The following is a 24,798-nucleotide window of genomic DNA, read 5'->3' as shown; positions in this document are numbered from 1 at the left end:
CATTTGGGTGGGGACAGAGCCAAACCATATCACATGCCCAATTCCTGCTGCAGCCCAGCTCTGGATTTCCTCAGTCCTTCCTTATTCTTCTGTGTACACATCTATGTATTTACACACTCATACCTGCAGGCCCATACTTTGCCTACATGGTGATAAAGGTCCCTGGGTCCTTACATCACTTTGTCTGCCTCAGCTGTGGCCCACCATGGGGAATGGAGGGAACCCCACTCAGGCTGAAGATAATGTGGGGGCTAGGGAGCAGGAGAAAGCCAAGAGCAGCCTCGATGGGAACCCAGAGTCATCTCTCCTCATGCACAGCCTACATGTGGCTCCCCATTTTGTCTTGTTAAAGCCATGCCCTCCCAACTTCCAAGATTTCCCACCATGTGGACCTGCCTCCCTTCCTTCCACACATACACTTCCATGCATGTTCCCAACACGAGAGACTTCACGCTGGCTGTTCCCTCTGCCTGGGACACTTTTCCCTAGGCAGCCACCTCCCCGCTTCAAGTCTCTGCTCCAATCCCACCTTCCATGAGAGGCCCACCCTCACCCCCTAGATACTGCTTCCACCTGCTGCCCCACCACCTATCTCAGTCCCCACACCCTGCATCTGGTAATAGGTCATTTATTTGCTCATTGTTAACTGTCCAATCCCCACAACATGTAAGCTCTATACCAGCACACATCTCAGCCTATGTTGGTCAACAATGAACTCCAAGCACCTACACGTACATCTTATGTCACAGGCACCAGGGAAGAAGTGTTGGAATGGACACTTGGGGGTGGGAGGAGGATGTGCCAAGTCACAGTCAGGGGAGATGGGCTTTCCTGCAGCCACAAAAGGTAGGGGTGCAGTGATTTTATTTGGCTACTAAAGAAAGAGGCAGAAATTTGGGTAACTGAGATGGTGGAAGAGGTATGTAGAGAGCTATAGTCTCAAAAATACAAAGAGCCAATTTTCTATGGGGTTGGGATTATGAGTGCTTTGCACTTCTATTTTATATTATGTATATATAGTGAACATGGATCAATATTTATGTGTAATATATACATTTATGTAGTAAATATAAATATATATAATATGAATTGATGCTTATATAAATGTAGACATTTATACATAAATATAAATATTTATAAATATATAAATATTATAAATATATAAATATAAGATATAAATATGCTTAATATAGTATTTTTGAAATATTATATTTATATGTTATATATTTATGAATTTATATATTTTATATGCTATTTGAATGTTTATTATGAACCTACATGTGATTTTGGTAATTTTTATTGAAATCCTCTATGGAAAAGCATAGTGAATGAATGCACACAGCAACAACCACTGCACGCACACAGAGAAGACTCTGGCCCCTGAGATCTGAGGTGAGCCTCTGAGGTCAGGGACAGGGCACCATGAACATTAGGGGAGGACACGAGACCCTTGTGGTATAAGGCCTCAACCTTAATCTAGTCTCCTCTTCTATTCACAGAGCCCTGATGTTCCTTGGAAGAGTGCCATACATGTGTATATGCACACACTCACACACACACACACACACACACTATGCGCAGGTGAAGTGACCAGGCCTGGCCACTCAGAGCATCAGAGATTAGTTCAGGGGTGTGCATGTGACCCAGTCAGAGTGCATTCCCCAGCCATTGCTGAAGGCCTAAAAGCAAAGTACAGTTGACTCTTGAACAACGCAGGGATTGGGACTCTGACAGCCCATGTAGTAGAAAATGCACACATAACTTTTGACTTACCAGAAACTTAACTACCAATAGCCTACTGTTGACTGGAAGCCTTGCCATTAACATAAATAATTGAATTAACACATATTTTGTATGTTCTATGTATTATACACCATATTCTTTTTTTTTTTCGAGATTGAGTCTCGCTCTTGTCTCCCAGGCTGGAGTGCAGTGGCACCATCTCAGCTCACAGCAACCTCCGCCTCCCAGATTCAAGTGATTCTCCTGCCTCAGCCTCCCGAGTAGCTGGGATTACAGGTGGGCACCACCACGCCCGGCTAATTTTCATACTTTTGGTAGAGATGGGGTTTCGCCATGTTGGCCAGACTGGTCTCGAACTCCTAAACTCAGTTGATCAGCCCACCTTGGCCTCCCAAAGTGCTGGGATTACAGACACGGGCCACTGCACCCAGCCTATGCCGTATTCTTACAATAAAGTAAGCTAGAGAAAAGAAAATGTTATTAAGAAAATCACGAGGAAGAGAAAATATATTTACTGTTTTTTAAGTGGAAGTGGATCATCATAAAGGTCTTCATCACCTTCACATTAAGTAGGCTGAAGAAGAGGGAGGGGTTTGTCCTGCTGTCTCACAGGTGGCAGAGGCAGAAGAGGTGGAGGAGGTGGAAGGGGAGACAGAAGGGGCAGGCACACTCAGTGGAACTTTCAGTTTTTTAAATCCACATGTAAGTGGACCCACACTGTTCGAACCCATGTTATTCAAGGATCACCTCTACTCTCTTTTTCCACTGTTGGCAGCCATCCCCCCACCATGAGGTGAACACCAGCCCGAGGATGGAGCCAGCAGAGAGGGAAGCAGAGGCAGGAAACAGAGCCCCTGCTACACCATCTGACACCTGAGTGCAGCCATGCCTGAAGCCAGCATGCCCTTGTCCTGCTCAGTATGATGAGCTAATTGTGCTTAGGTCAGTTTTCTTAGATGCAGTTAATACAGGGGCCCTGGAGATACAGACTTGGGTGTTCTCCAGACTTGTCCACATGGGGAAGAAGTCTGCACGTGGCTCTCAGCACATGTGTTCTCAGTCAGAACACATGTGGTGAAGTTTTGTGACCAGAAAAAAAACTCCTGGAGCAGAGAGTGTCCCTGCTCCATCCAGTGTCCCCTCCACACTAACCCCTCCAAACCCCCCCACCCAGGAAAGTGTCTTTGCTGTTGCTAGTACCCATCCCCCACCTTCCGTGTGTTTTTGTTTCCAAAAGTCTGAACTTGAGAGAAGCTCTCTACCAGCCCTGAGTAGTAACTGACACTCGGGAGTCCCCTGCAGGACCAGACTGAAGCAACCCTCATGGGCCTCCGGCTGAAGCCTCCCTTGGCTTCTTCCCCTGCCCTGTGCTGCCTCCCATCCCTCGCTGTTTCCCTGGAAGCACTTCCTCCACACATCAACCACGTGCAAATCCTCATCTCTTTGCAGAACATGCCTTAAGAGAGCAGCTGCAAACAGGCGAAGCCAGGTGGGCTCTGAGCATCCCGCACAGCCCAGGGCTGGTGTGCCTGCAGGTCACCTTTCCCAGCCTGTGCTTTCCATCTCACTCCGAAGACAATACACAACCACACGGGCTCTTGCTTCCCTCCTCTCCCCGGCAGCCCCAAAGCAGGGAATGAGCTGTCTCCGGGATACCCACCAGCCACAGTGGCCACCGGGGCCAAGCTGGCTCCCTGCCCAGGGAAAAGACAGCCACGTGCCGTGGGTCGCTCAGGCATGCCGTGTTCATCCCAGCTCTGAACCTGGCCCCTAGGCCTGCCTGCACCGTGCTTGTGGACTCCTCCCCTCGTCAAGCTTGCCTTTGTCTTACCACACTGCCTCTGGAATCTCCAACAGTCACCAGCTCAACTCGCGTGGTTCACTGACCCGGAGCTCTAATAGGCAGCTCTCCAGACCCATCTTGGATCGGCCCCATAGTGCATGTGCCAGGACCACACAATGGGCGCCCGGCTTCTTCTGTTCCCGGGGGCATGGGCAAACTATATAGTTATTCTGCTACTACTAGCTAAGCACTGACTCAGAACTCAGAGTGAAAAGGAGCCTCTCACCTCTTGGTGGTGGTCCCTCTCCTGCTCCCTCTCCACAAGAAGTGTGTAAACCTTGTGACCACACTGAGCGGGCACTGCTGTTTTTGTCTGCCCAGAAGCCACTCCCTCTTCTACCAGTAAGAACGCCCCAGACCGTGTCATTCTGAAGACTCCAAGGGTGAGCGGGTGGTCAAAGACTGGCCAATCAGAGCACAACAAAATAAATAACAACTCTCACCACAGTGATTGGTTTGGGAGACCCGGGGACACAGCTAGGCTGGTGAGACTTGATTGTCTGACATGGGATTGTTTGAAGGGAGCGAGATGCTTTCCTTCTCTCCTGGATGTGGGGCTGGGAGCAGGTAAGCTTGGAGACGCCAGGAGCCACCGCGGGGAGAGTCTGTCCGAGAGAGAAGTCAATACGTTCTCTTCTGTGTTATTGTTGGGATGTTGCTGCTGTTGTTTTTCTTTTGGTTTTCTGCTTAAGTGACTGTGAACTGAGGTTTTTTCATGTCACTTGCAACCAAATGCATAGTGACTAAGAGAAATACCAATGGCCAGCAAGGTGTGATGGAAAAAGTACAAGAGAAGTCACTGCCTCTAGCTCCAGCTCTGCTACTAATTTGACATATGGCTTTGCTCAAGGCCTTCAACATCTAAAACAAAGGCAGTGGGGTATATGATGCATAGATCTCTTCCCAAGCTCTGAGAAGAACACGCTAGGTTTGTCTTCACCTTCCTTTCAATGGAATCCTCTTTTGAGGCCCAGTCCAAATCACCAAAACGCCTGCCCTCCCTGGAACGCTAGGGAAGCCCTGTCTCCCTGCTTTGAACTCCTGCAGCATTTATTCATCTGTGCACTTACTGGTTCTTATACCACCTTCCTATGTTCATGCATGTGTGGTGTGTCCCTCAAAACTCAAGAGTGGCTAAACTTGTGTTTCACCATAATCCAGGCGCTATGCTAAATCCATTACGTGCCAGCGCCTATGTGATCCTCACGTCCATCTTGCAGGTGGACGACAGATATTAGCTCAGCCTCTCCGCTGTAAAGATGAAGACATGGAAGCTCGAAGGAAACAAGTCACTTGGCAGAGGTCACCAGTCTAGGTGCGCCAGGACGGGGATTCTTGAAGATGACAAACTTCTGCATCATACCGCTCTGCTTCACAGACACGGCCCTGGCACAGTGCTGCTTGTTCTATATGGCTTCCTTCCGGACATCTGCCGATGGATTTGTCTGTGGCGAACAGATCTCCAGAAGATGCAGTTCTGGCAAAAGGAAGGGTCAAATGGCATTTGGGGCTGCCTCTCCCAGCAGCCCAGGTCTGTGAGTTGGTGGGGGAAGCACCCCAAGGAGCACGCCACTTGTCTCCCGGCTTTGTCTGCTCTGCCCAGACTGCGTCCCCTCCACACAGAGCTCCATTCACCATCTGGCCAGAAGGTGAGGCGTCATCCAGGGAGTTCTGAGGCCAGCCTCCGGAGCTGGAAGGCGGCTGGCTAACAGATGAGCAATTCACCCCTGCAGCAGAAGAAATCCAGTCCCAATCAAGAGCTCTCACTGTCCATCCATGACCAAAACAACCCGCACCCGTTCACTGAACTCTGAGCTGGGCCCAAACATTTAATTTTGTTACCGAACAGTGGAACAAACCAAAGTGTTTTTTTCCAGAAAAAAAAAAAATAGTAGACCAGCTTGAACCTGAGCTGAACCCATATATTTTCTAAAACTACTGAACAGGAACAAAAATCAGACATCAAAATGTTCTGCAAATGAAACCAGCCTTTCACTCTATCCAACTTCTTGATTTGGAAAGCAAATCAGGCAGGCGCAGAGGGAAGAGGAGCATTTGACTTCCCTCGAGTGACTCGGTGGAGTGTGTAATCCTGTTCTAAGGAACACCGTGTGAAGGTTGGAGACTGGCTTCTGTTCAATGTGGTGGGAAAAAATGTTATTTTTATTTTAACCCTCTATAAAGATGAATCAGAAAATTTCAGAGCATTTAGTTCCTGTGGTGTTGATGAAAGCATTTCAAGGATTGATCCAATATAATAATACATCCTGAAAGTATCAGCTGAAAGGACAGGGCCTTGGGTCCCGGCCCCACTGCCTGGGTGGCCTTAGGCATCTTTGAGGGGCTGGGGTTACCAACAGTCAAGGTTAGGTGTGGCTCTCGACAGCCTGACGTGGTTGGGCATGGAGCGTCCCCATGGATATCATCTTTTAGAAAGTCTGATTCACACAAAAACAAAGGCAACCATACTTCATGCCCCAAGGAGAGAGGGGCTGAGCCGCCTGGACTTGCCTTCCTGATCTCATTCTCCCAGCTGCTACACAAGCGACACTCAGAGTCCCAGAGCAGGAACCAGAAAGTCTATCTGCAGAGAGTCTCTCACCCTAGCTCTGAACACATGCGGACCACACCAATCCCAGGGCCGGAAGAAAGAATGCAGTGTGGACAATAAGGAGCTGATAGAAGAGAGGTCGGGCAAAAAGCCACAACCATCAGCAATCCACACCTCCAAAGCGTGAACAAGTGAAAAAGATCGTTCCATTGGCCGAAGACCAATTACCTCTGTTTTAAAGACTAAGGGCAATCAGAATGTTAACAGTAGGGACTTCTGGAGCAGAGGAATGCAGAGGTAGGGGCAGAGGAGAGGACTTCTGCTGTCTATTTTACACTTGTGTCTCTCATTTGGCTCCTTCCTAAGGAGCATCTGTGCATTGCATTTATAATGTTTAAAATAAAAGGCTAAAATGCACACATACATACACAGCTAGCCATATGTCAAAGGCAGAAACCACAAAGGAATGATGATGGATTTGACTGCATAAAATTAAAAAACTTCTGAATATAAAAAAGGAAATTACCTTAAACTATATTAGGAGAAGAAGTTGTTTACAATGTAAAAGATAGTAAATATTTATTATCCTTAACATTAAAAAAACACTTAGGGAAAAACCATACTCCAATAGAAAAATGAGCAAAAGATATAAATAAGCAATTCATGAAAGAAGACACACAAATAGACAATAAACACGAAAACATTCATTCTCACTAATAATTAAGGAAACCCAACTAAAAGTCAAATAACATTTTTCCCTACCAAACCAGCAAATATGCTTAAAATGTTTTAAGTACTCGTTGATAGGAGGCCAGACAGGAAAACAACCTCATAGACTATTCTAAGAGGGCAAATTGGTAAAGCCTTTTTGGAAGTCAATATTGTAAAACCTATTAATAACTTTTAAAATATGTGTAAACGTTGTCATAGCAATTCCATTTTTAAGCATTTATGCCTAATGAAAATCATCATGGCTAAAGATATATGCATTTGGATGTTCAGTGAAGCATTGTTTATACAAGCAAAAAGCTGGAAATAACCTCACTGTCTAAACAATGAAGGACTGGCTTAATATATTATGGCACTACACACAGGGAATCACTATGCAGCTATGACAATGTTGATAGACAAAAAAAATATGAAACAACATGGAAATTTTCATGATATATTGTTAAGGGAAAAAAAGCTAATTACAAATGGCATGTATAATATAAAACCACTTTTGTAAATAAATATAGATATACATCTGCTTTTAATTTTTAAATATCTGATTACAGGCAACTTTTGTGTTTTCCTCCTATAATTAAAATGTTCTATTTGTTAATAAAAAATACCCAGTGCAGAAATGCATCCAAGAATCATTTTCAAATAATCAATTAGGAAACAAACATCTTTAAATCAACAAGTTAAGAACCAAGGACACATCAAATAAGATAAAGTAGTATCAATTGTTCCAAATAACCTCTCCAATTAATCTTCTATGCCGTTTTTTGTAAGACCACAGGATCTGAGTTCATACAGATGAGGTAATTGCATTGCAAAACTCGTTGGACCAGGACAACATTCTAAAATCATAACCTGCTCTTACCCACAGAAAATAAGAAAATAAATTTGCTCTCTTATTTTTCCAGAAAAAAAAATAATGTATCGTCAAAACTCAAGGTGGAATGAAGCCAGATTTCACAGGACAGCTTGGTTCTCCAGTGACATTGCTTTGTGGCAGTGTGAATTTTCGATTTCCAAAGAAGGAAAAGGATAGTCTTGAAGAGCAAATGCTATTTGCAAGCTGCAAAATACTGAGGTGCAATGCTGAGGAAAGAGATAAAATAGCAAAGAGGGAGAATTATAGATCCTCAGTGCCTGATGTAACTCTTCTGGTGCTAGAAAATGCACACACATGTGCATGCGCACCTGGCACACAGTAAGTTCTCAGTAAACACTGGCAGAATAATGTTGTCAGTGCTCTCACTAGGTTTCTCTCACAACCCCTCTTTGTCTATTCACCCTTAACCAGAAGTATTTTCCTCTCTCAGTGGAGTCTAGCACAAAACATGTAGGCCACAGGACTAAAACTTTTAGGACAATACATCTCAATGTAGGGGAAAACTGGACACATGAGAAAAGTGTAAACGGGACATTAATGAATTATTCCACTAATACTTCTTCTCTGTCTCTAGAGATAGTCTCTCAAGGCAGTGCTAACCTCCAGAAATAGCGACGAATGACTGGCAAATTCATTAATTATTCCTTGTGAGACACATGTGTGCTGGAAAGGTCTCCTTGTTTCATTCAAGTCCTTCAAGCAAGGTAGAAAGAATGTTTTCACCTATATGTGAATTTCTATTGTCACCAAATGATCGCCCACACAACAGAATTACAAACAAATCTCCTATTATTGTATTATTGATCTTCCCCAGGATCCAGACAATAGTTCCTCTCGATCTTTGACCTAAGAAGTAAATAAAATTTCATTTCTAATGCCATATTTTAACTTAATAATGGGATTTTAAAAGCAATTTATCTTCACTAGCTTTTAACCCCCCACGGAGAATTTTTTTCCCCACTTTTTGCACATTTCCTACCAACCAAATCATAGATTGTTCAGACACAGAGAAGCACAGTTGGAAATGATCACAACTGAACCTTTCCTACCCATAACTATCAAGGAAGGGGATGTTCTGTTTTCTTTTAGTGGCCTGCTTGGCAAAAAGCTAAATACAAAAGCTCCCCAGGGTAAGTTTTTGTGCAAGAGGTGGGTTCTAGAAGACCCCTAGAGATCAGATGAAAGTGTGTCCAGTGCAAAGGTGCTGAACACTGTGATGATGGTAAGACACTACAGGCAATCAATGTTTGCTGCGTGACTATGCCAGGGTATGAGGAATTTTAGTCCTGAGGAACGGTATAAAGGGAAAACACAGGGCGAGGTTTTACAACCAGAGCAGGTGAGAGCACTGAATATAAGACAGACATCAGGCTGGGCACAGTGGCTCACACTTGTAATGCCAGCATTTTGGGAGGCCAAGGCAGGCGGAACACTTGAGGTCAGGAGTTCGAAGTCAGCTTTGCCAATATAGTGAAACCCCATCTCTACTAAAAAACAAACAAACAAACAAAAAACATATATATATGTGTGTGTGTATGTGTATATGTGTGTCTGTGTGTGTGTGTGTGTATGAGCCAGGCGTGGTGGTTTGTGCCTATAGTCCCAGCTACTCAGGAGGCTGAGACAGGAGAATTTCTTGAACCCTGGAGGCAGAGGTTGCAGTGAGCCAAGATTGCGCCACTGCACTCCAGCCTGGGTGACAGAGTAAGACTCCATCTCAAAAATAAAGAAAGGACAGACATCAGAAAGACAAAAGCTCGCCTACATCACTTCGTCCCATCAGGATGACTATATTTAATTATCAACCTGTCTTGGTAAGCAACAACCATTGAGTGTAAATTGTTTAAAAATCACTATACTAAAAGAATTGGACTTGTATAAATGTTCTTTGTCAAATACATGATGTTTTCCATTTTTGGCTGGAAATTTAGTTTCTATTATTTATACAGAGATTTATGTAACTTCTAAATGACTTTTGTGTATCTTTATGTGCACTCGCTCACTCCTTTTTTGCATATGGTTAGCCCTGACTATGTGTTTGTGGAAGAAAAAGATAAATGAACAGCTGTCTTTAGAAAGCAAACATTTCCAAACATTTGGCCACAAAACTGGTGGAAATGCTGGAGATATGATAGGCTATGAAACCGATTCATTCTTATACAACCTGAAGGATCCCATCTGGAAATCACCCCTCAAGAAGACAAAAAGTAAATGTAAACAAAGAAGAAAAAAAGAAGTGGACCCAGTCGGAACATTGAGAATAATGTTCATTTTTTCTAGCTCATATCTAGTCAGGTCAAGCAACATCAGGTTCTTTCCCTGAACTTCTTCCATTAGGCACTCCACGGAAGGCCAGAGTGGATGAATTAGCCCTTAACTGATCCATAACATAGTCATGCCATGCCCAGAACCATGGTAATCCAGGGCCCGGGCCACAGAATACAGTCACTGACTTCTCCTCTGCCTAATCCTCATCACGTCTCAGAGATGAGACCCCAAATCCACAGAGGCTTAGGGGAAGGACAGGTGAAGTCTACACCTCCATCTAGAAGGCAGTTTCCCAAGTGTGGTAGGCAGGTTTGCCACCGGACAGATGCAAGACCATTTTAGGAGGGGCCTCATTGAATACTTATTCTTAAAGTAGATGTCAATTTATCTATCTTATTCATTTATATGTCCTAGGAAGGTTATAACCAATACAGAAACCATTGCATCATTTGAGTACACTCTAAGGTGACACTCACCAGCATTCCTTTCAAAAATAAGCTTGGGGTAAGGATGTAGTTAGGGAACAAGACTGTGTGACTCTAGCTTTGGATTTGTGGGTCCTTTCCTTGCTTTTAGTCCCCCCCTCTCCACTGGGCTTCCAAGATGCTACAGACACACACAGGATTGTTCAGTCATGTAGGCTTTGGAAAGACAGCAAATCACAGAAACATGAATGCATTCACACATGATGGATTCTAAGAAGTCTTGCAATTTTTAAAAAATCCTGCCTACCTTTGTTTGGTCTTTTCTTCACATCGCACATATTCTTATCCCACAGGACTCCCTTGCAAGTTACTGTTCCACACTGTCTAAATTTTACCTTTGGGTAAAATCCAATCATGAAAAAGCTGAATGTTTGGGCCAGAGTGTCTGGGGTCCTTGTACAGTTGTTTTATTGGAGGGATCTGCTTCCACTGCGAGATTTTTGTAAGGCATATGAAATTCATTGCTCCATGTATTGTACAGCTATGGTGAGGAAGTACTTGACTTCATCACACATGGTTTCCTCCAGGAAAACCCAGCATAGAAATCTCTTCAGCCTTGGTTCCAGTAAGAATTGTGCTTCTCCTAAGTGAGCTGGTTTCTGTTAAGTTGATGGACAGCATGAGTGCTTTTGTAGATCATATTTCCCTCTTTGCTTTGGCCACCAGTAAGCTCACAACCAAACTTGTAGTTTACCTTTATATACTGGGCAGGACTTGAAGGCTCAAATATCTGTGCGCAACTCTACCTCTGGCTTTTTCTTATTTTCTTACCCTTGTTCTTCTTCGCCCTGACATCCTTATTTATGCAGGTTGTCCTGTTGTTTTCATGTTCGCTATAAGGTGTCTTAAATAATGTAGGAATAGATCCATAGGTGTTTTGGTCCTTCTTTCACTTCATAAAGTTGGAGCTGGGAAGAGCGTCCAGCCCACAGAATGGTAAGGCCTAACTGCACATAGGAAAGCAAACATTCTGTTTGTCCCACAGAGGAACATTTTGCCTTTCTATGTGGTTTGCTTTTTATACTTTTGGTAGATTGTGGCTTCCTCAAATTATTTGTTTGAGCGTAAATCATCAAAAGTGATATTCATATATAGCTTGACTATTTTCGTTTTTCAAAAAATGTCTTGTGTACTTATAGCCTGGGCATACATGGATCCCACCCAGCCTCTAAAAAAAAAGCTGGAGCCGGCTGAGCGTGGTGGCACATGCCTGTAATCCCAGCACTTTGGGAGGCCAAGGCAAGCAGATCACAAAGTCCAGAGATCGAGACCATCTTGGCCAACATGGTGAAACCCCATCTCTACCAAAAACACAAAAATTAGCTGGGCGTGGTGCTACACGCCTGTAGTCCCAGCTACTTAGGTGGCTGAGACAGGAGAATCACTTGAACCCGGGAGACGGAGATTGCATCACACCACTGCGCTCCGGCCTGGCAACAGAGAGAGTCTCCATCTCAAACAAAACAAAAAGGGGCCACTCACCTGAAAAGCTCAGAAGCCAACCTGGCCCCTCTTCCCCACTCTCCACTGATGACAACATCTGGCACAACTGGATGACAATTTGCAGGCTGCAGCCAGCATCCTCTTGTCCTTCTATTCTCACCAGAGCCCCTACTGCAACCTCCCAGCAATTGCAGCATTCTTACTTTTAGTACCATTCCACATAGGGGTAAAGGAAGACGCTCTAGATTTTCTTTTATGGTGTTGAGAAACCGGAAGTTCCTTACAGACTCCGCGCTTGCTTCCTTCCATGCATAACTTCATTTAATGGTTCTCTCCATTTCCCCAGCAGGAAAATCAAGACTCAGAGAGTCAAGATTTACTTAAGTTTGCATCCTTCTCTCAATCCCTCAGTAAATGACAAGGAAGTTGGGAAGAGTGAGAGACTAACAATTCAGCTCAGAATTCAAGGAGCTCAGGCGGAAAAACAGTAAGAGATTAAATTATAGGATCTTTTTTCAATGCCCCTGTCCCCTCCCTCTTCAGCTCCCTCTTTCATTCTAGAAATACTCTTTCTACTCCACCTTTTCCCTCCACAGATAACTGCCAGGAGGCCTCAACTGTCTCCTTCACCACTGGCCCCAGACCTCCAAACATTTCTTGTGCTTGGCATTTCTTGAGCCTTTCTCTCCGGCCTCTAATTCAAGCGAAAGGCCCAGGGGGAACAGGCGGTATGATCAATGAATCCATGAAGGCAACTATGACAGCCCTTTCATAATGTTTTTCTTCCCTCGGAGAGTATTTTTAAAGGAGATCCCAGGGAAGCATGCACACTTTGACTCAAAGGAATAACATTCCTAAGGCAGGACATTCAGGCAGCCAGGAGGCTGGGGAATAGCACAGGGTGCAACTGACTTCCTGGCGCCTCCCTCCCCTGCCTGCTGCGGGAAAGAAAGCCTCAAACCCCGTGCCGTGGTGTGGTGCAAGAGGAAGTCCATCCCTCTGGCCTCCAACCAGTGCCCAGCCACCTTTTCTGGCTGGCCTATGACAAGGAACAGAGCTGTCATTGAGGGAGGATGGCCTGCAGATGGGTCTGGAGGTCAGGACTGCTAGGGGTCCCAGCTAGAGTAGCTGCCTTCCCTGGTCCACCTTGGACCAAACTGGGCCAGACCCAAATGCCCATCCAGACTGCCTCCAATGGGCCACTCCTCTGAAAGCTCCATCCCTATTCAGTCCCTGAGGCTGACCCAGTGTTTGAGCCTCCTGCGTTCCTTGCCGGCTGAGTTCTAATGCAGGCAGCCAGCCTCGGCGCCAACATCCAAACTCCCCCACCCCCTAGTGGAGAGAGGAAAGCCATGCGCCTCCCACCCAGCTCCAGGCCCAGCTCCTGCCAAGACATGGCCATCTCTCCACCCACTGGGGACAGAGAGCCATTGTCGGGAGGAACTTCCATGCAGAGCCAAGAGGTAGCCCCGCCGGGCACATTTGTTCCTCCTCAGGCCTCCCTGAGGGTGCCTCACAACCTTTGCTCAATGTTTTCCTGGCCTGCCCATCCGTGCCAAGTCTCAGACCATGAGGGATCAAAGATGTGAATGAAAATGGAAAAAGCGTGTTGGCACTCGCTGCCTCAATGGGAGTACGGCGTGTTATGGAGAAAAGACACGAGTCTGTGGATTATTCTTCCATAGTCATCCAGATGTGCAGGCTGGCCTGTGTTGCAAAGGCCCAATAAAACTTCACACTGCCAGCTCAAGGTAAATCATCTGGCTCCAGAGGCCCGTGTCGCGCTGCCCTGTGCCTGTCACAGCTCAGAGGTTCTGCAGAGGCAAGTGTGGCCGTCCCTAGGCCAGAGAGCCGGCTTGACACCCTCTCTTTGGAGCTTGCCTCTGACACGCTGAACATGTGGGGGACCTTCGCGCTTGGTTTTGGAAATTTTTTTTTTTTTTGGTTCCATAGCTGATTTTCCATAAGTTGACAAAAAATGTGAGAAAATTCCATTTTCTTGAATTCCTTAGCTAGATGAACATTTGTGCCCAGTGACTCACTCTGATGTAGGGTTCCAGAGAAAGGTGACTGGGACTGTGACACGCAACCTGCCTTATGTCGAGAACTGTCAGAGAGAACAAGGAGAGGGGGAGCAAAGAACGTTCCAGGCATCCACCGGGTCACCAGTCAGGGCATCAGGATGGAAAAGTAAACAAGTTCCCCATGAGGCCCTCCGGGAGCTCCCCCAAATCTAATGAGGGAGACAGATGGCGGGGGGGGGGGGTACAGTGTTTATTATTTGCTCTATAGAGGAATGAGCTATGTTGGGGAGAAGCTGACAGGAGGTGGTATTTTGTCTGAAAAGAAAAACTCCCTCCTGAAAGAGGTGTTTAGAAGCATTCCCATCGTGTCACCATGTCCATCAGTGGCTCAGTGGTCCACAGCCAATGAAGCCTTGGGTCCTCATCCAGCCCTCTGCTGGCAGTCTCTAGAGGCTGCTGCTGGCTCATGTGTCCCCCACCCCCATCCCCCAAAGTCCACTTTTCTGGATCAGGGAGAATAATCGGGGCAAACACTGGACCCAGTAGCAAGAAGAGGGATGGTCTGAGGGAGATGAAATCCAGCCTCCAGTTGTCTCTTTGGACCTCTAGAATGTTTTTAACATTTTTAATTAGTACTATCATTTAAAGTTGGAATGCATCACATAAAAATTATCTTGAATTTTCTCTTGTCTTGAAAAGAACTGGAAGACACGGGGACACGGGGCCATATTCCAGCATGGCATCTCTAGGCTGGCACTGGGTGGGAGCTGCCTGCTTCAGATGGAGCATGTACCAGTGAACCTTTGCTGCGTAAGAAACCACCCCAAAGCTTAGTGGCTTAAAACAATAATATATTAACTGCAATTCTGGATGTCAGCAATTTGGGCTGGGTTCCGCTGAGCATTTCTTCAGCCGGTTTTGCCAACGCTCACTCATACTGCTTGCTGCAACCAGAGGCTGACAGGCTGTTGGTGGGATGCCTCGATTCTCCTCCATGTGGTCTGTCCAGCAGCCAGCTCAGCTCCTTCACGTGGGCTCTTCCATCATCAGGACAGGGGACAGCCCCAATAGGCAGGCACTTTTTGAGCCTCTGCCTACCTTTCTTTCATTAATGTTCTATTGGATAAAGGAAGACAAAAGATCAGTCCAATTCAAAGTCTGGGGAAATAGACACCACCTCTTGATAGGAGGAGCTGCAAAGAATTGGTAGTATTTTTTTCATGGACTCCCCGCCACACAGAAACTGGAGGTCAGTTGCTATTTCTTCTTGAACTTCAGCTGCTGAATTTCATATATCTGATGTATTAGTCTGTTCTCGCGCTGCTAATAAAGACATACCAGGCCAGGCACAGTGGCTCACACCTGTAATCCCAGCATTTTGGGAAGCCAAGGCTGGTGGATCACTTGAGGTCAGTAGTTTGAGACCAGCCTGGTCAACATGGTGAAACCCTGTCTCTACTAAAAAATACAAAAATTAGCTGGGCGTGGTGCCACGCACCTGTAATCCCAGCTACTTAGGAGGTTGAGGCAGGAGAATCACTTGAACCTGGGAGGCAGAAATTGCAGGGAGCTGAGATCACACCATTGCACTCCAGTCTAGGCAACAGAGACCCTGTCTCAAAAAAGAAAAAAAAAGAAAAAAGACATACCGGTAACTTACAAAGGAAAGAAGTTTAACGGACTCACAGTTCCACATGGCTGCAGAGGCCTCACAATCATGGCAGAAGGCAAAGGAGAAGCAAAGGCATGTCTTACATGGCAGCAGGCAAGAGAGCATGTGAAGGAGAACTCCCCTTTATAAAACCACCAGATCTCTTGAGACTTATTCACTATCACGAGAACTGTATGGAAGAAACCGCCCCCGTGATTCAATTATCTCCACCTGGCCCCACCCTTGACATATGGGGATTATTACAATTCAATGTGAGATTTGGGTGGGGACACAGCCAAACCACATCATCTGGTCTTCCTCCATTTCACTAAACCTGTTGGACCCCTGTAGACATCTAAGGTAACAAACTAAACTGACAACTCTTCTGCTACTTGGGCTCAGAGCTGAGCTCGCCTGACCCTTCTATTCACGCCCATGAGAAGGTGAAATGGATTTGATGATGAAAATAAAACCCAGAAAGAGGATCCAATGTCATCGACAAAGGCTTTGCTCAGCGATCCCAAAGGGAAGTCAGGATGGCCAAGATCCAAGGTGTTGAACCGCAAAGCAGAGAACACATCAGTGATGCTGGGACAGACCAGAGTCTCAGGTGAGAATGGCATGATTATAGATGGGGTGAAAATATGACAGTGCAAGGTTTTAAAAGGCAGCTCCAGAAAGAAATCACAAAAATGACAACTGGGGACAAGAAAAGAAGAGAAAACTCCCCCTTCAAAAACAGACCATTCTCACCACACTGGCTCTGCAGCAAAACACTCAGGGGCAAGGCAGTGGAGAGCCAAGCCACAGTGTGGGTTCCAGAGCAAGTGGGGGACCTGGAGGGTTGTAAAACTGGATGCTCAGGGGGACAAAACACAGTCTAAATGAGCAGAGGTTCCCGTACATAGTACAGAACATCTCCAGATGATGCATGAGGACAGCAGGGCAGGGCTCGGTGCTTGGGGACCAGGGCAAGTTCTACCAGAACTAACCAGCAACACCTGTTACAGTGAAAACTGATGTTCTTCCCTCTCCTTCCATGAGAATTGTTTGACTTTTGTTCCCAGGGGTACAAAAGTGTATCTGAAGTTAATAAATATATTCAAAGAGGATACTATAATTCATATGCTAATATATACATTGCAATGAAGTGTGTACCACCACCTGTGAAGAATTCTTGACCAAAAAAATGAATTTACTCAATCTAATCAAGACTTAACCTCTAGGTTACGGGAAATATTGAGGATAGAGGAACAGATAAAGCAACACCATGAAGAAAGACTCAGATACTCAGACTGTAGGACTTTGGACAACTCGACTGGCCCAGCCTTTCATCATCGGTATTTAAAAGAGGGGGAAGGAGTAGAAGACTGTTCTAAAATAAAAGAGACTGAAGAGGTATGTCAAGTAAATGCAATGCAGGAAACATGAGTGGTTTCTCATCCTAACACACTAAAATCCCAGCCATAACAAAACACTTGGAGGATAATTAGAGATACTGCAACATGGACTGAGTATGTGATATTAGGAAATCACTGTTTCTTAGGCATGAGACTATTATTGTCTATATGTAGGAGTACATTCCTAATTTAGGAGACACATACTGAAGTATTTATGGTTCATGACAGTTATTAAAACATCTTTCTGCTCCAAGCTTCCCTTTCTACACTTGACCTTGTGATGCCGGGTCCAGGACTCTGCAAACCATGTGATAGGCTCCGTCAAAAGCGGGAGCTAGAGAGAGGCTGCAAGGCTGGAGGGGAGGAAAGGGTTTGCTTCTTCCTACTTCCTGTTTGTTTCTGTTCTGTCACCTGATAATGCTTCACCCTGGCAGAGGCACTTCATTCCTGTAGCAGCCACTGAATTAGGCCCCTTTCTCAGAGGTCTGGGGCCCAGCCCCACAGCTCAGAGACCAGCACCAGACTAACAGCTGCTCAGTCTCAGGGATCAGACTTTCAGCAACATAGGGTCCCTGCTCAGCCCTAGGGATGGTAGCTACTTCATAAAAATTGCTTCATCTATGATTCTAAGGAATCTAAGGAGTTCTCTTTTTACTCTCTCAGTTACGTAGTTAATAAATTTATACCTAATTAACAAATCATTATAGTAAATTCTTTCCATTCAAATAAAAGGTATGGTTTCTGTCTCCAGAAGGGGTAAAGTATATCATAATGTTTGCAAGTTGCAAAAGGAAAAAACACAGATATTTAGTTAGATATACATACTTGCATATACAACACACACACATACACAAATGTATATTGAGATAAAGGATATAGAAGAAAAATGTTGAATCTAGGTGATGGGTGACACAGTAGTCATTGTATTAGACTTTCAACTTTGCAAATTTAAATGTTCTCATATTGAAAGGTTAAAAAAAAAGGGCCAGGCATGGTGGCTCATGCCTGTAATCCCAGCACATTGGGAGGATGAGGCGGGTGAATCACTTGAGGTCAGGAGTTCGAGACCAGCCTGGCCAATATGGTGAAACCCTGTCTCTACTAGAAATACAAAAATTAGCCAGGTGTGGTGGGGCGTGCCTGTAATCCCCGCTACTCAAAAGGCTGAGGCACAAGAATCACTTGAACCCAGGAGGCGGAGATTGCAGTGAGCCAAGATGGTACTATTGCACTCCAGCCTGGGCGACACAGCAAGACTCTGAATGAAAAATAAAATAAAATAACAAAAGAGGAAGATTAGGATGATGATGATATATAATCATTGTTCACTATGGTATTAGTATGAAAATCAAGTTGAGATAACAATTAGAAAGAAAGAAAGAAAAAAAAAAAACACCTTTACCATTTTCCCAGATACGTCTGCAGCCCCAAAGGCCATTAATCTTGTGAGAGGTTCGAGTCCTGCTGGCGAGGCTCCCCAACCTTCTTTGACAGAGAAAGCATGTGAACTTGTGAGTGGCAAGTCAGGTCTTCCAAGAACAGTTACATCTGCAGTCGACCCACGGAGGCCCTGCCTTGGCAGAGAATCCAAGCCTGGAGGGTCTTTCACACAGGACTCCTCCAGTTCATTCCAGTAGAAAAGAACATAATACCTTTATCAAAGAAGAGAAGGACATTCTGCAAACTCCCTGACAAATCACTTGTTTGGATTACCTCAGTCAGTTCAAATCTCTGACCTAAATCCCTCATGCTCTAAATTAATCCCCTTCTTCTTGCTCTTTCTTCCCACAAAGGCATTTTTCCTATGAAAGAAAGCCTTGCCTATAGCTTAGTAAATTGCCTGCACCTGTCTCTTGGCAAAACCTCATCAAGACCCCGGAGCCACCTCCATTGTTCTTTCTGCCGTGCCATCTTGCTTCTCCTCCAAGCCTCTGATCACTCAGCCAAACTGAAGAGCTAGCCTCTCATATGGTCCTGATCGCTACAGCCCATATTGTGTTGGGTTTCCATCTGTCACTTGTGGGTGAGGTTTTATCTGTTTCATATCATTGACCAGATCAGTCCATGTCCCACCACAGGTCACTTATTCTGTACTCTTTCCTTCATTGGCTGCACCCTCACTTGACCCAATTTTTGGTGAGCACAGTTGGTTTCATTGCCTTAAGAAAAACATTTGGCTATCTCAGCCCACAATTAAACCTCACTCAGACAAGGAAGATGGGTGTGAATTCTTATACTACTTTACATGCAGGACCAGGGAGTAGCTCTCCCATTCCTGGAGGCCTCTTGCAAAGTTTGTCATAGAGAAGACCATGAAAGCAGCGGCACCAGGACAAAATAGCAGGCCCCACCCCAAGAAAGCGGGGGATCCAAAATCTACACTTACTTGGCCTTCACTTCCCGGTGGTTGGCACTGTCGTTTCCTACATCTGAAATAGCCTCCCTCCTTGCCTACTTCCTAAAAGCCTACTCATCTAGTGAGGTCTGGCTCTACCGTTCCATCCCTCACAAAGCTTCCTCTCCTCCCTCCAGCAAGAAGACAAAGGGCCAATAAACACAGGAAGAGATCCTCACCCTCTCTTACAATGTGGAAAATGAACATGAGGCCAATCAGTCCACATTTTTCACCCCTGGAGTTGTGTAAAAGCAAAATGTTTGTAATACTCAGCATCAGAAAGTGTCTGGAAAGATGAGGACTCTCATGTCCTGTTTGCTGTGATCTAAATTGGTGGGGCCACTGTGGAGAAGAAATTGACACTATCAAGTAAAATTTTAAACATATACACCAAGAAATTCCACTTCTCATCAGCTACCCTTGGAGAGATAGATACTCCTAGCATAAATACACAGAGTGTGTAACCAAATGTTCGCTGAGAGTTGCTTGAAATAGGGACAAATTGGAAACAACGTAAGCATCCACTCATAGAGCAATGGATAAACAGTTGTACAACTATTCTATGAAATGCCAGGAAGTCATTAAATAGAATATAGTAGGTAAAAGCAATGAGACCCAGTAGCAATGAGTGTGCTAGCATGCAGATCCTGGTGTGTGATAATATTTTCTATGAAAAGAAGGAAACAGCAGGGCTCCTCAGAGAAATAGCCGATTCCAGAGTCAAGGCAGGGCAGGAACAAGATGGGCCTGGAACATTTTTTAATGCCAGAAAGGAAAGAGATGCTAAAAAAAAAAAAAAAAAAAAAAAGATGAGGACATCCCAAAAGGACATGGGAAGGGGGGCCCACTGGCCAAAAATCGAACAACTTGAGCACCATAATAATTAATGATAGTAACATTACAGACCATTGAAAAATCAGAACCCCTGAGTCCATAATAAATGGGTAAACAATACGTAAGGGAGAAGGGAGGACTCGAGCTTACAGCAGATTGCCAAGCCCACTGGTATACATGGAAGAATTGTTACAGCTAGAAAATCATCATTTTGCAACCATCACAATAAAGTTTGGATCTGGCAAGAATCATCAATGGATGCTAAATCTGGGGAGAAACGGTGATGAGGAGCAGACTATTAGCATGACCTTCAGTATCTTCCAACAGACTACATATTGGTTGTGGTTGTGAAAAGAAAAACATAGTGACTACATGGTAAACAAATCAGACAACACTTCGAGTAGATGATCAAAGTTAGCATCACCAACAAGGGGCAGACAGACACTGTGAGTGAGTGTGCAGATGTGGGACCTTGAGAAGAACTCATCACCTATATAATATTCTGGCTGAAAATGCCTACCTTGAAGCTCATCATCAATCTAATCGTGAGAGACCATCACAAAACCCCAAATAAGAAAGTGCCAATTTTATTAAAAGCGACTATATTCGAAAGTGTCAATATCATAAAATACAAAGACTAAAAATGTTCCATATTAATAGACAACCAAAGAGGCATGACAACTAAAAGCAATATCTTATCCTAGATGGCATCTTAGATTAGAGGGAGGAATATTATAAAGGACCTCCTTTGATTAACTGACAAAAATAAAATTTAGATTGTAAATGAAATAAAAGTAGCATATCAATATTGAATTTAGAGTAGTTGACAACTATTAAGGCTATTTCAGAGAATATCCTGCCAGATGTGGTGGCTCATATCTGTAATCCCAACACTGGGAGGCCAAGGTGGGTGGATGGCTTGAGCCCAGGAATTCAAGACCAGCCAGGGCAACATGGTGAGAGCTTATCTCTACTAAAAATTTAAAAATTAGCTAGGTGTGGAGTCACATGCCTGTGGTCCCAGCCACTCAAGAGATTGAGGCAGGAAGATCATTTGGGCCTGGGAAATTCAGGCTACAGTGGGCCATACTCATGCCACTGAATTTCAGCCTGAGTGACAGAACAAAACCCTGTCTTAAAAAGAAAAAAAAAAAAAAAGGAACATCCTTAGTCTTAGGAATTATGCAGTGAAACATTTAGGAAAGGAATATAGCGTATGCCACTTATTCTCAAATAATTTGTAAAAAAAAAAATAAACTTTATATTTATATGTGATGGATATATAAAATATATTAAAATACATATATGCATACATACACACAGATATATACACATACATACATATAACAAATAGGGCAAAATAATACATTTGAAAAAGGGGTATTTGAAAATTCTTCTAGCTATTCTTATTCTTGCAACTTTTCTGTTTCAAAATAAGAAGTTGTTTCAAAATAAAATGTTGGGAACAAAAAATGATGTAGCTATACATGTTAGCATAGAAAGAGCTCCAAAATACACTGCAGAACAAAAAAAGAAAAATTACAAGGTAAATCTTTCTGTGTGGTATTTCCCATATTGCCTACATTTGTGCTAAGTAATATATAGAGAACGGTCTGGAGAAACACACACTAAATTGATTACATGGTTGACCTTTGTCACAGAGGAGAGGAGACCAAGATAGCAGAGTACTTTTGCATATCTAAAATGCTTTTATTTTTAATAAAAAGAATGTATTTATTAATTGCTCAGGCAATTAGAAATAACCTTTTTTTAAAACCAAAAAGTAACATGCTGGCAATGTTGTGGAGAAAAAGGAACACTGATATGGTGTTGGTGGGAGTGTAAATTAGTTCAACCATTGTGGAAGACAGTGTGGCAATTCCTCAGAGACCTAAAGACAGAAATACCATTCGACCCAGTGATCCCGTCACTGGGTATATACCCAAAGGAATATAAAGCATTCTGTTTTAAAGACACATTCATGCATATGGTCGTTGCAGCATTATTCACAATAGCAAAGACATAGAATCAACCTCAATGCCCACCAATGATAGCCTAGATAAAGAAAATGTGGTACATATATATCATGGAATACTATGCAGCCATAAAAAAGAGCAAAATCATGTCCTTTGCAGGGGCATGGATGGAGCTAGAGGTCATTATCCTCAGCAAACTAATGCAAGAACAGAAAACCAAACACTGCCTGTTCTCACTTATAAGTGAAAGCTAAATGATGAGAACGCATGGAGACATAGAGGGGAACAGCACACACCAGGGCCTATCAGAGGATGGAGGGTGGGAGGAAGGAGAGGATCAGGAAAAATAACTAATGGGTACTAGACTTAACACCTGGATGATGAAATAATCTGTACAACAAACCCTCATGACGCAAGTTTACCTATGTAGCAAATCTACACATGTACCCCTGAACTTAAAATAAAAGTTTTTAAAACATCAAATAAAGATAACCTAAAAGAACAGAAAAAAAAATACCTTTTTTAAGGTTAAAGTCTTCTTCTCAATTCCCATCAGTGACAAGAATCACAGGTCAGCTTTCCTGAGATAGTACTTATTTAAACATTAGAGCCCACGCTAATATTTGACAGTCTCAGAGACTATCTGGATGTAGGTCTCGAGAAACCTGTTCAGGGAATGGCAGCAGCATGGGTATTTGGAAAGACCCTGGGCTTCAGAGTCAGAAAAGTTTGAACCATGTCTCCGTCACTCACAGTGTGATACGGGGACAAGAGACAAATCTCTGACTCTCAGTTTCTGTATCTGTACGAAGGGAAAACAGCCCCTCGACAGCAGAGCTGCAGTGAGCATTAGGTATAATGCATGGAATTTGTGTGTGCCTTAGACAGCGTGTACTTTGCCTATCCTGGGGCTGACATGGAGCATTTATTTATTGCTATTCATTCTATCTTTTTTTTCCTTAAATAAAGACAGGGGCTCACCTTGTTACCTTGTTTGGGGCTGGTCTCAAACTCCCGGGCTTAAGCAATCCTCCTACTTCAGTTTCCTCAAGTTCTGGGCTTACAGGCGTGAGCCACCATGCCTGGCCATTCTACCTCTTTTTAGTGATTTGTTTGCATGTACTCTTCCCACATAAACCCATGGGCTTTTTAAGGAAGTGTCCATCCCTTATTCACCTCTTTGCCTCCAAATGTGCCTCACAGAACACTTTGTACCTTGGTACCTGAAAAACATGTGCTGACAGAGTAAATGAATCTAGTCACAGAAAATCTGTACCAACATGAAAGTCGGCTGTAAGGCTTCAGGTTTACTTTAGAGTTGTCAAATACAGGGAAGCATGGACTCTGAAGTCACCGTATAGAAACCTGCAAGTGCCAAGAAGAAAAAGAGGTGACTATGACCTCATGTTCTCAGTGGAGGTGAGAGAACTGTGACTCAGAACTCCTGAATCAAAATCCTGAGTCATAGGTGTTAGATAAAACTACTACCTGGTCAAAAAGAGTTGGAAAATGCCAAATGAGACAAAACTAAGCAGGCTTCTTTACTGCAGGAATTATCAGGGTCTTTAAAATGCTAATGTGCACCATGAATATCCAACAGACTATATAATTTGCAATATATTATAACGCCATCCAGAAGGTGACATCTTTGATAAATCCTAATGATGAGGTAAAGGCACTATCCATGTAAAATAAAGAGAGTGAGTGTTCCAGGCAGAGGGAACAGTGTTCACAAAGGCCCTAAGGCTGGAAGGGGAATTGTGCATTCATGGAACTGAAAGGTGAAAAGGCATGGAGGCAGATGAGCCCAAGGAAAAGCATCTCTCGAGGGGAAGCCAGGGAGAGAGACCAGAGCTAGATGGTGCAGGACCATGCAGGCTGCGTAAGAGTTTTATACCAAGCGCAATGGGAAGTTCCTGAAGGGTTTTCAGCTTGAAAGTTATACAATTTAATGTATCCTGTAAGATCAGATTTCCGTTTCCTCCCCTGTAAAATGGAGATAAATAAGAGAATGTGTAAAAGGTGCTGAGTACCTTGCCTGTGTCAAAAATGAATGGGGCCAGGTACGGTGGCTCATGTCTGTAATCTCAACATTTTGGGAGGCCGAGGGGGGTGGATCACCTGAGGTCAGGAGTTCGAGACCAGCCCTGACCAACATGGTGAAACCCCGTCTCCACTAAAAATACAAAAATTAGCCAGGGGTGGTGGCACACGCCTGTAATCCCAGCTACTAGGGAGGCTGAGGCAGGAGAATCGCTTGAGCCTGGGAGGCGCAGGCTGCAGTGAGCCGAGATTGCACCACTGCACTCCAGCCTGGGCAACAGGATGAGACTCTGTTTCAGAGAAAAAAAAAAAAAGAATGGAAGATATTCTCAAATGTGAGCTCATCACAAGCAACTTGGGTGCTTGTTAAAACCAAGACTGCTTGTTCTTACCTCCAGAAATTCTGAGCAGTCAGCCTCGGGAGGTCCAGGAACCTGCATTTCTAACAAATTTCCAGGTGATCAGGCTGCTGGTCAGAGGACTTCTCTTCAAGAACCCTTGGGTGGGAGGAAAAAATAAAGAAGTGGGAGGTGCCTCTG

Source organism: Papio anubis, chromosome 5 (genome assembly GCF_008728515.1).
Source record: "Papio anubis isolate 15944 chromosome 5, Panubis1.0, whole genome shotgun sequence".
Classification (NCBI taxonomy): domain Eukaryota; kingdom Metazoa; phylum Chordata; class Mammalia; order Primates; family Cercopithecidae; genus Papio; species Papio anubis.
The sequence above is the reverse complement of the archived record's forward strand: the minus strand, read 5'-3'. Positions refer to the sequence as shown.